Source organism: Arachis hypogaea, chromosome 3 (genome assembly GCF_003086295.3).
Source record: "Arachis hypogaea cultivar Tifrunner chromosome 3, arahy.Tifrunner.gnm2.J5K5, whole genome shotgun sequence".
Taxonomy (NCBI): Eukaryota; Viridiplantae; Streptophyta; class Magnoliopsida; order Fabales; family Fabaceae; genus Arachis; species Arachis hypogaea.
This window is the reverse complement of record NC_092038.1, coordinates 27,983,552-27,997,123: the sequence shown is the minus strand read 5'-3', so window position 1 is coordinate 27,997,123 and position 13,572 is coordinate 27,983,552.

Sequence of the window (13,572 nt, the reverse complement as noted above, 5' to 3'; positions counted from 1 at the left end):
GATGCGAGAAGAGTCTACAGGGGTGGACGATGATGGCCGGTGAGGGAGTTTCTAACGTCGGAGAAGTGGGATGATTGATGAGGTGGGGTGGCAGACGATTTGGGAGGAAAGAAGGTGGTTGGGTGAATTTCTTTAGTAAATTAGAATTGAGATAGTTAATTTTTTAAAATAACATGTTTGGATTTTTTGGCTCAGGTAATTTGAAAAATTTTTTTACTTTTTTTTCTCTTGTATTTAGCTAAATTTGGAGCCTATTATTTATATTGTTTAAATTTTTCATTGTCTTTCTAACAAAATTGATTAAATAATTCAATACTAGGTGCTTTCTTGTACCAAATTATTGTACTATTTACTTCTTTAATTTTTAGTTTTTTTTATAAAGTTAAGTGTTAATAAAAAATATTACCTGTACATAATAAATTATCTGTTAAATCATTATTATCATATATATATATATATATTATAATTAAATATGTATTTATATTAATGGTGATTGATTTAATAATTAATTTTTGGGGATATGTTATGGTGCTGAAGAAGAAATTTTTTAACAAGTGCTGAAAGTAGGTGGCGCATTCTAGGAGTTGACGCGTGTGCAAGTTGTTTGGATGATTTCCGACAATTTCTGCGGCATGTCCAGCGAGTGATAGAGGTAGACAATAATATAGATGTAGTAATGTTTTGTTGATGATGACTAATTTGTTGTTGGGCTTTTTTTCGGAGTCTAAAAAAGATGTGGTATGACATTTTTGGAAGTCCAACAAATGTTGGATGTTGACATAAAAAAAGATCAAACCTGAACAAATAAATAATAATAATAATAATAATAATAATAATAATAATAATAATAATAATAATAATAATAATAATAGTTATTTATCAAAAAAAAAGTAAGAATAGTTATAATTATTTTTTTTAAAAAAAAAAAGTAAAGTTTGAAATCAAATGGTTAGGATAATTCTAAGAGAGTAAAATCTAAAAGTTTTATCCTATAATTTAATAAATATAGAAAAATTCATATGAGTTTTATTTTTTATGTAAGGAGAATTATATTTTATTTTTTTTTGTGTGTATATATATAATATAATTTTAATAATGGTAATTAATAATCTTATAACTAATTTTTTAAGCTGAAAATGCATGATATTGTGTCTTAGCAAATAGAATACCAAAATTAAATTTTTTTATTGAGTTATTGTTAAATAAACTAATAAAAATAAACTTATAAAATTGATAATTCTTATGGTTATGGTTATGTCAAGTTACAAAAAGAAATACAATTCTACGTTAAGTTATAAATACCAAATTTTATTTTTTTTTCTTTTACTGATCTTAATTTTATGTTTTTACTTTATCTCATATTTTTATTTTAATATACCAAATAAAAAATGATATATTTGTGATATATTTTAATATTTATTTATAAATACAAATTTAAAATATAAATTAATTTTAACGAAATACTTGAATATAGATTGAATATAATTATTTTTATTTAAATATAAAATTTCACATACAAATTATTAAAATAATCTAATCAAATTTAACATTAAACAAAAAAAATTAAAATAAAACTCATATGAATTTTTCTGTGTTTATTAAATTATAGGATAAAACTTTTAAATTTTATTCTCTCTTAAAATTGTTCTAACTATTTGATTTCGAACTTTACTTCTTTTTAAAAAAAATAATTATAACTATTCTTATTTTTTTCTTTTTGATAAATAACTATTCTTACTTTTATTATTATTATTATCATTATTTATTTTTTCAGATTTTATCTTTTTTAATGTCAACATCTAATATTTATTGAACTCCCAAAAATATCATATCACATCTTTTTTGGACCTCCTAAAAAAAGTCCAACAACAAATTAATCATCGTTAACAAAACATTACTACATCTATATTATTGTCTACTTCCATCACTCATTAAACAACTGCTGAAATTATCCGAGATCATCTAAACAATCTGCACATGTGTCAACTCTTGAAATGCGCCACCTACTTTCAATATTTGGTGAAAAAATTTTTCTTCAACACCATAGCATATTCCTAATTTTTGTTACATGTAATATACTCGTAATAAAATTATCCTTATTTGATCTTGACTTATTGTATTGTTATAAAAATTATTGATGTTACGGAATGATATTTTTATCTTTATTCTATTTTATATATAAAATATATTTTTTACAAAATATTTAAATAATATTTTTTATTTTATTTATAAAATATACATTTTTTTAGTAAAATTAAAATAATATATACTTTAATTTATTGATCAAATACTGTTATTATTATTATTATTATTATTATTATTATTATTATTATTATAGCCAGCATCATGATACATCTGTGCCTAATAATAAACTCCTTCCAAACTAGAATCTCATCAAAGCAAAGCACTAACCATTTTCTTTCCATGGCAACATACCAAGGTTCTCGCCATGCCCTACTCTTCGCCTATCCACTCCAAAGCCACGTCATTTCGGCGGCCAACCTCGCCATCAAGCTCGCATCCCAAGGTTCACCTTTGTCAATTCACACTACATTTAGGGTAGAGTACGTTTGGATATGCCTGCGGATAATATAGGGTACGAGTTTAGGGTGTACTCTATCCTATCCTATTCGCACCTCATATATAACATATATTTTATAAAAATTAGGTATATAATGAAAGAAGTGATGAGAGTTGAACTCACAACCTCTCTTATATAATAACTTACGATAACTGAACAAATATTAAATTAGTTAGTTAATTAGTAATTTAAAATATTAGTTTTTAATTTTTTATGTCATTAATATATATAAAATTCGAAATGATTGAATTTTATATTTACTTTAAAAAAATTTGATATTTTAACGAGTAAAATAGGATAAAATAAGATTTAAAATTTTAGGGTACGAGTAGAATTAGGATTGAAAAATTTTCAACTTACGAATAGAATAAAATAAAATTTTAATAAAATTTTCAATCTGTAGGTATGGTGGGTTTCTATCCTATTCTATCCTATCCATTGCTAGCCCTAGTTGCTTGGTTGCGGACACGTTCTTTGTTTGGCCATCTGCCATAGCTACAAAGTTTGGCCTTGGTTACGTGTCATTTTGCAAAGAACCGTCATTTTGCTTGCCATGGTAATTAACTAAGTAAAATCATTCATCATATTTCATTTTTTTCAATTTCCTTAGCATATTTTAATTCATCATGTTGAATATATATATATATATATATATATATATATATATATATATATATATATATATATATAAAGTAGAAATTGATGTATAGTTAAGTTTATGTGAAAGTGATTGTTAAAACTTGAAAATTGTTAAATAATCTAACTGATTAAATTAAATTATCATGTAACAGTTTATAATTTATCGTTAATAACTTCACATAAAATAAATGCATTTAAGTTTCTACATAATCAATCACTACTCTATTTATGATGCTCGATGATGATAATTGTCGTGATTTTTTTCCTTTCAAAAGAAGTCTAAGATGATAGATAAAAATATACTAATGATTATATCATTTTTTAAAATTTTAATTTATGAATATACTATAAACACATAATAAGAAATTTGAGTTCTATTAGCTGATCAACAATATGGGTTTTGCTAAGGAATAATTTTTTTTTTTCTTTAACTAGCAATCAGTCAATAAAATAATTGACAAACAAATATTAAAGAAAATTAAAGAAAGAGAAATTTGAGGGAAAAAAAGAAAGATATTTACTGATTGTTGGCTTTAAGAAATTAGTTTCAATTCTTTTCTCCAACAATATTTAGTCAAAATAGAGACAATATATTGGTTTAAAAAAGTTTGTTATTTACATTTAACTAAAAAATATTAATCTCTTAAGACTTTTTTTTCTTATACATAATATTTAGTATATGTTGGTATTCTCTTATTTTATGTATATTTATAAATATATATAATAAGTTCAAAAAGCTAAGGAAACATTTTTCCTAATATCACCACATAAACTCAAAGAACAGTACGCACTTATTGCGTAGCGAAGTCGTCATCTATTTGTCTTTACCACTTTTCACAATTCACATGCTTCTTTTCTATATTTTGTTTTGTCTCTTTGTAACCATGTTCGTTAACTTCATTCCTTTAATTTATATGAACACTTCCCAGTTCACATGGTGCATTGTTGCCAACACTTACGTGTATTATTAATCATTTCTTCATATTGAAAGTATTTGACCATTTTAAGGGAAAAAAGGAACTTTTTGTTTTCTTCAGACATGAGGAAAGATTTCATTGACTACTTACCTGGGGTGGAAACAATTGATCCAAAGGAAGAATCAGAAGACACATCCACAATGTTCCACCAATTAATTTCTGCTTCCTTCATTGATGCTAAAGGTGCAGATTTTGTGCTATGTAACACAGTTCAATTGGGCCCATTTTTGCAACTGGGTTCACCAATACTATCATGGCCACTAGCCTATGGGCCGAGTCAGACTGCACCCAATGGCTCAATTCCAAGCCTCATGGTTCGGTCTTGTATGTTTCTTTTGGTAGCCTAGCCCATATAACAGAAGTGTACTTGAGAAATTGCAAATGGGCTTTTGCTTAGTAATGTGAGTTTTGTTTGGGTGCTTAGGCCCAATGTTGTGGGCTCAATTGAGGTAGATCCGCTGCCCGTTGGATTTCGGGAGGCGATTCGTGACCGTGGGATGGTAATACCTTGGTGTAGTCAAACCCAAGTTTTGGCCCACCCTGCTATAGGGGTGGCAAAACGGGTCGAGCCCGCCGGGCCGTTTCGCTAAACCCGCTAAAAAGGTGGGTCGGGCTAGGATTTGGAGCCCGCCAAACCCGCACCGCCAAATTGGCGAGTTTTGGCGGGGCAGGACGGGCCGGTTCGTCGGGTCGAAGCTTTTTATTTTTTTTTATTAAATAAAAGAGTGGTTACTATTATAAAATTAATAATTATAAAATTTTTAAACAATTTTTTTTCATTTTTTGTTTTTATTCTTCTTTTAGTTATTAACTTTATTTATTTTATTTTATAATTTCGTATATATGCTCAAATTATGTGATTTATTTTTTAAAATAAAGATGATTTTATTGACAAATATTATTTTGAACAATTTTATTGAAGTTAAAAATTAAAAAAAAAGAGTAAAAAATTATATTATAATTTGACTATTTTTTATTTGTATTTTATTTTTTAATTATTATTTTTTTGTTAATTTTAATGAATTTTATTTTTCAAAAAAAAAGAGTCAAGCGGGCTAACCCGCCAACCCGCTAATCCGCCATAAAACGGAACGGGCTAGCATTTTGAACCTATTTTAGTTGGCAGGGCGGGCCGGTCCGTTCCGTTTATAAGGCGGGCCTAGGCGGAGTGGGGTGGATTGGGGCGAGCCGGCCCGCTTTGCCACCCCTACCCTGCTATTGGAGGATTTTTGACTCATTGGGGTTGGAATTCTATATTAGAAGGCATTTGGTGTGAGGTTCCATTGTTGTGTTTTCCTTTGATGTATGATCAGATTACCAATAGAAAACAAGTGGTGGATTATTGGAAGGTTAGGATTAATTTAAAGTGATCCAACGGTGATTGCAAAGGAGGAAGTCTCGAAGAATGTTAGCCGTTTGATGGGCGGACCTTTAGGAGACCAACTAAAAGACTACAATCAAAGAGATCAAGAAAAAAATGGAAGATGCACTGAGCCCTAGTGGATCTTCAGAGAAAAATATGTAATACTTCATCAAATATCTAAATACCAAATCCCATGGCCAATGAGCTTTGAGCCTTTGATCAATTTTCTTAAATAATAAACTAATTATGTATTGGTATATTTTTTAGTTTAATTTTAGTATATTTATAATATAAATAATTTTACTAAATCTTTTAATCAAATTCATACATTCATATAAATTTTAAGTGATAAATTTAAAAATTAATTACTTTTATTGATATATCAATATATGATTAATAATTGACTATTTTTTATATTAATAATTTTTAAAAATTAAAATAATATTTTTATATTAAAATATAAAATATACATAAAAAATTAAATATATATTTATATACAAATATATAATTACTAATTTTACTGTGTAAATAGTATTTTTATTTTTTTTAAATAATTTTTCAGCATAATCAACATTTATGTGTAGAAATAAGAAATGGTTATTGTTTTATGGATTTTGCTAACATGTGCCATAATAGCACATTTTAAGAATAATAAATTTTTTATTAAAAGTTATTATAAAAATAAATATTTTTATATATTTAATGTATTAAATGCATCAAAAATTTAGAAGATTACTATTAGAATAAAGTACGTTTTTTATCCTTAATATTTTTGAAATTTTTTAAAATTACTTATGAGGTTTAATTTGATTCAATTTTACCCTTCACATACTATGAATAAAGTCGATATTATTGGATACTCCACCATATGGCCCACAGATGAAAAAACAGTCCTAAATGCTCTGGCTAAATACCTTTGTCAACTTTGGTAGTTTGGACTATATGGAAAGAGAGATGTAGTTGAAGGACTCCCGTTTCAGACAGATGTTCCGCCAATAACCCTCCAAGAATTCCAGTCCAGATTCATAACTTCAGGAATAATCAATCAATTTAGACAATACTCTTTTTATGTTCCAAGAGACCAGCCCAGCACGTCTACACATATTCCAAGCAGAAATTCTGAAGAAGATCTGAATTCTGAAGATTCAGGTGGAAGAGTGTATGCCTTACCACCAAGCCCAATTAGAATTGATGCAGGAATACCCAATGATGCTGAAGGCCCAAACTCAAACCCATATGATCCATATCTGCAAGATGTCCAAGATTCAAATGAAGGGAACACTGAAGACCCGTTTACCTATCTACAAGACCCGGATATGGATCTTAGAGCTGTCAATTTAGCTTCTGAAGATACAACATTCTTCTCAGATGGTGATGGGACCCTTCCAGAAGACTATTTCAAATCGTCCCTTTATTAGGACAATAACTCCACTATGTATAATTATTAAGTGTGCTAGAATAAAGTGACCTATGTCACATGTCTAAGAAAAGTCAGCAAGAGATAAGGCTTATCCTTATCCTCTAGCTGGCATTGAATGATAGGTTTGTCTAGATTTCGTAAGATATCACTTCTATCTAGAGACCTCTATAAAAGGAGGTGCTCACCGCAGTTGTAATCAGATTTCAATGAACATTGTAATACATCCACTTTTTCTATCTTAAAAAATGTTCTAAATTTTCCTTCCCTCTCTGAAAGCTTAGCTAGTGTTATTTTCTTCTTTCTCAATCTAGTGCCATAAAAGTATGCTCTGAACTTGCCTCTAAAAGAGGATCCTGCTCATCAGAAAATAGCATGGATAGGATCCACGAAAATTTCTTATAGTGGAAAAGGGATTCAATGTTATAATGCTAAGTGTTGCTCAGACCCTTTAATCTCACTCGTTTTTATGGTTACAAAGAGTGATTGGGATAAGCAAACAATGTATTATTTTATTGTTATCCTGAAGTACTGGAGATCCACCCCTGTGATATCAGAGCCTCAGGTTTATAAGAGGAAGAAGAAGGTATTACTAGTAAAAGCAAGTAAGAGAGAATCACTAAACATGAATCCTGTAGACTCTTCAAGTTCTTCACAACCCATACATCACTCCATCGCTTTGAGCATAGACCGATTACCTTCTAGTTTAAAGAAAACCCTTAGCAACAAAATTGGCCAACTGGTAGAATTTACTCATGTTCCAGAAGACTCTCGAACCCCAGCCACTGAATACCCTCTTATAAGCCCCTATTCCTTCTACCAAAGACAAAGGAAATCAACCTTCACCTCTATTCACCATCTCATCCACAGAAACCCTTCTCCTCCTCCCAAAGAAGTCATCCAGTCCTCTTATCTACAATAGTGTGGTCTAAAAGCTACTACTGCTGAACAATACATAACCCTAGAAATCCCACAGGAACTCATCCAAAATTACCAAAATCAGGGCTACACTCATTTGCATCTAGAAGCAGTTAGGCTTATTCTTACTCTCCATGGAAGAAGATCCCTTCTGATGACAGCCAAAGTTGCTCTTTTAGATACCACTTTCAAAGAATACCAACATGCCCCTTGACAGGAGCATTAGTAACCACACTCTCAAATGGAAGTGTTATTCTCACTATAGCTCCTAATTTCACTATGAGACTTTCAGATCCCACAATATGTCAAAGGCTAAAGATCCAAATACAGCTAGTAGGAGTAATCCAAGATTCCACTGCTGAACAAGCCACGTTGCACCACCAAGTCCTCTATAGAGTTCAAGACCATGCTCTCGATCTCAATCTCCCAAACACTATAGGAGAAGCATTATTCATGTTTACAGATAATGCAAGAGGACCAGCAATTGTAAACATTCCAAGAATGATCACTACTGGTGAACTTTCTTCTATCATTCCATTAGAATGGATTACTAATTATGAGAAAGCTTTCCCAAAGGAACAGGTTGATGTTCATACTACAACATCTCCAACCATTACTCATAATAGTGATAGAACGGTGACTACTATTTTTCAGAGACCTGGAATAACCAAACAGACTTCACTGCGAGGACCATCCTTTAGAAGAATTAATATGATCTCTCCTGTCAAGGTGCAAACAACCCACGATCAAAATGATCCACCTGTACACTTTTATGAGAACGGAAAACCTATTTATGTTTCTCATATAAATGGCCACTTCATTTGGGATGTTGATCCTTCTATGTGTGATTCTAACTCTGACTGTGCCAACCAATGGAGTGACACTGATGATGAAAATTATGTCAGGAGACAAAGGAACAAGAAAAAGAAGAAGAAGTTACTACAAGCCCCTTACTCCTTCAAAGGACCTGAGCCTCCTGATGATGCTGAAGCAGCCCCACTGCTCAGAAAGAAACCAATGCTCAGGAAGACAAGACTGTCCCGAAAATGCTCTAAGGATTATCTTTATCAGCCAGCCAATACGATCCCATGCATTGCCATTCTCAGATCTTATGAGGAAGAATTCCTACCTTTAATGACTCAGACTGATGAAAAGAAAATCACTAGAAGACCTTATGTAATTTCCCAAGGGATTACTCCACATGGACATCAAGCAACAACTCCTCAAGAGGAAGTACTTAATTGGCCCAGAGACAACGCAGTCAGGCAAAATAAAGTCTTACTTTGCATAGATGACACCATTGATGCTCTTGTAGAAAAAATTGAAGGTCTTTCAGCATAAATAGGTTCCGTGGCAGAATAGGTTGCTGAACTCAGAAATTGGCTCACCGTACAAGCTTTTCAACTTGATCAAGAACTCAACACCTATATTGACGATAGGTACTTCGGCCCAGAACTCTATAAGAAAAATAGAGATCTGGATCAAGTCAAGGCCCAACTTTGACAGATTGAGATGGACAAAAACAAAGCAGTTGTACCTCAAGCATTGGCTATAGACCCATTATCCATGTATCCTAAACCATATCCCTCGTATTCACCTGTTTTGGTTCCTTCAACATATTCACTTCCAGAAATCCCAGATTATGATTCCATTTTCAAATTCACCTACCATTTAGCCAGACAAGCAAACACCCAAAAATCTATCTCTCCCCAAGGACGGTGATATTCATCTCAGTCCCAGCCTTCTCTTCAACCCAGGCCTCATCCTCCTTGGAAACCAGGAAATTTTTTCAGAGAAGAAACATCTTCTAGTTCCCTTACAAAAGACAAGGGCATCAAAAAAGGGTCACCTACCCCAAGACGATCAATAAATACCCTTACTTTGGGTAATCAATCACCCGAAGAAGAAACCACTGAGGTATCTGAGGATACTACTGAGACTGGTGAAGAAACAGATAAATGGTCCGAAGAGGACTATGAAGCAGACCTTTCAGCAATAGCCATGGTTAATCCTGTGGAAGAAGAAGAGGAAGAAGTAACCTTTGAAAGTGATGAACCAACAACTTCAGCTAGCCATACTCGTACAGAGTCCTTTGAAGTCAAAACTTCTAACAAATGGTTCACTTTTGATGATATCCCACCAGCAAGATACAGAGAAAGGTTGAATGAATTTAGTGCTTGGATTGAAACCACCATGGCCAATCCAAACCTTTCAAGCAGACAAGTCCTTGCAGATTTCATAAATCGGATGACTTGCAATCTTCGAGAGTGGGTGAATAACCTTTTTGAGTATGAAAGACTCCAACTCATCAATGGTACCTCTTCACAGTTTCTGGGAATTATACATCAAGAATTTCTGGGAGATATTTCAATAATCCAGAAAAGAAATTCTCAAGAATATTTTGAAATGAAATGCTGCTCACTCAACAGAAAGAACTTGGAAAGACATTACAAGAGGATGGCTGCTAAATATTATCATCTTGGAAGAAATAACAATCCTCCATTAAAACAAGTCTTCATGGCATCCTTGCCAGATGAACTTCAGCCAGAATTACAGCGAATGATGATGACTCTTCGCAAAGAAGTAGCTACCACTATCATTGGAGAAATATATCAGTTGGCTTTAGCTATTCTAGACAAATTGTGTGAACAACAACAAATGTTCAAACAGCTTAAAAAAAACTCAGGCAAACTCAAAGGATCATGCAGCAAATCCCATTTGAAGATCAAGTGCAAAGAGTCAAGCACGTGTGAATGTAAGCCAAAGAAGAAGATGCATTGGCAATCACCGGCTATGAGATTTCACCAGAATACATTCAGAAGGGGAAGAAAGAAGCAGAAATGCCACTATTTCAAAAGGAGAAAACTTCATACTAAGTCAAAAAATGCTTCATTTGTGGAAAACAAGGACACTTTGCTAAATCATGTCCTCATAAGACAAAGAAGGAGATAAAAATGCTTCAGTCTTTAATGGATGTAGCTTCCATCGAAAATGAAGAAGATCTTGAATCAGTACTTGAAGAACAAGAAGTCAAAGATGGAGAAATTGAATATGTTTTCCAAGACTCTGATTCAGAAGAAGACCTCCCACCAAAGAGGTTAATCTTTTCTATATCCTCCGTTGCACCACCCATAGCTTCTATTACCACAAAAATTCCTAAAGGATCGAACTTCTCAGAAGAAGACCTTGGATCCCTGGGAATGAAGCAGATAGATGGTACTCCTCGTCCTCATTTCGATTTAAAGGTCAAGACATCTGTCTATGACAAACCAACAGAAGCTGTTGTACTAATGGATACTGGATCTTGTGCCACTGTTCTAAGACCACATGTCTTATCCAAAGAAATGTGGGCACCTATCTCTAAAAGATTCACAGCTGCTAACAGTGAAATCTTCACCATCAATCTTATTTCCAAAAAACCCATTGGATTGGAAATATTTGCATGCCAAACTACTTGGCTCAGGGTACTAGGAAGCCATCTTCCAGACAAAGACGTTTTGTTCGGATTTGATGCATTCTTCTGAACCCATGGACTACACATCAAACCCACTGGTCTAAGTTACAAAGGACAGTTTTTGCCTTTCACAGGAATGCAAAGCATCTTTGAAATCCAAGAAGCTCCAAAAGAATATAAGAAGGTCCAGCAAATACTCCTTAGTGCCTATTGTGACAGTCATGATCAATTCAACCATCCTGCACCTTTGTGGAAGAATCCAGAATTTTATGTATGCCTCCCCTTCAAAAAGAATGAGGACATCAATCCAACAAAGGCCACGCATTCAGGGATGAACCCTGAAGATCCTAAGTTGGCAAGAGCTGAATGTGCAGCCCTTCTTATTCAAGGACTCATTGAACCAACCAATTTTAATTGGGCGTGTCAAGCATTCTATGTTGAAAAAAGGGCTGAGCAAAATAGAGGAAAGAAGAGGCTTGTTATTGACTATAAGCCACTTAATGTCTTCTTACAGGACGACAAGTTTCCTTTACCAAGAATCTCAGTTATTACACAGAGATTAAGTGAAGCAAAGATATTCAGCAAGTTTGATCTAAAAGCTGGTTTTTGGCAAATTGGGCTCCACCCTGAAGATAGATACAAAACAGCATTCTGTATCTCTGAAGCCCAATATCAATGGATAGTAATGCCATTTGGATTCAAAGTAGTCCCATCCCTTTTCCAAAAGGCCATGACCAAAATTTTTGAGCCCATATTACACTCCACACTCATTTACATTGATGATATATTACTGTTCTCAAAAAATAATGAGGTCCACAAGGCACTCCTGGCCCAATTCACTCAAATCATCAAAGATCAGGGAATCATGCTATCATCAAAAAAGAGCTCTATTGCTAAGAAAATGATTGAATTCCCTGGCATGGTCTTCAAAGATGGATTTTTCCAACCAGGAGAACATATTGCCAAAGAGCTAATCAACTTCCCTGATGAGAACATGACGGTCAAACAAGTCCAACAATTCTTGGGAATCGTCAACTACATCAGAGACTTTATCCCAGATGTGACCAAACACACCAGCCAGCTGTCAAAACTCTTGAAAAAGAAGCCCCATCATGGGGACCTGAGCAAACCACAGCTGTCAAAATCCTAAAGAAGATAGCACACGACCCCCTTCCTTTAAAGATTCTCGGCACAGGAAAAAGAATATTGAAGACAGATGCTACTGATGAATTCTGGGGAGTTGTGTTACTTGAAGAGATTGATAGGGCAAGACACTACTGTGCGCATGCTAGTAGAAAGTTCAAAGAATCCGAAAAACATTACCATGCCACTTACAAAGAGATTCTTGCTGTCAAAAGAGGAATAGAAAAATTCAATTTCCACCTCAGTTCTTATCATTTCACTGTGGAGATGGATAACACCTCTTTCCCATCAATGCTGGAAATTAAGAAAAAGATCTTGCCAAAATCTCAACTCTTGAGATGGAAAGATTGGTTCTCTCGCTATAAACTTGAAGTGAAACACATCAAAGGACATCAAAACACACTTGTTGATTTCCTATCCAGACCAACCAAAGAACCACTCCCCAAACCAATCCATTACATTTGCACCATGAGTACATACAATCCTTCATACACCATTCCATTCCCTGATTGTCCACTTCACAGGAGCCCATACAGAAGAAAGATTGGTCCTTTTTCCTTCAAAGCAAAACCTCAGACAGAGTTCCAAATAGACTGTCTAGCCAGACAAACTTTATTTTATTGGCTACACCAGCTCCTTATCATAACCCAAATCTATCCAAATCTAAGGTACTTCAACATGGATACCCCTTTTTGCACTATACCAATAATCCAAGGACCTATACCAAAGGAAATGATGTGGTATATCTGGGCTCTATCTTCCATATATACATGTGCTATCATAGTGCCACTCTTCCTTATATATCACATCCTGTGTAATCGCACTCAAGTCCAGTCTCATCTAGTCTGGTTATTCTCTATGTATGCCCCACTTGATGCATGGAGAGGAATGTTATATAATATGCTCGACTGGCACCAACTATGGGATAAATCCTCTAAGGCAAAACGAAAATTCTATTGTTCTGACTGTTCCACTTTAGTGTACTGTGTAGACTTAGAGAATAAATTATTCAATCATGATTTATATTTTATTTGCTATTAAATAAAAATATAAACTTTGCTTATAGATATGTCTCCTATT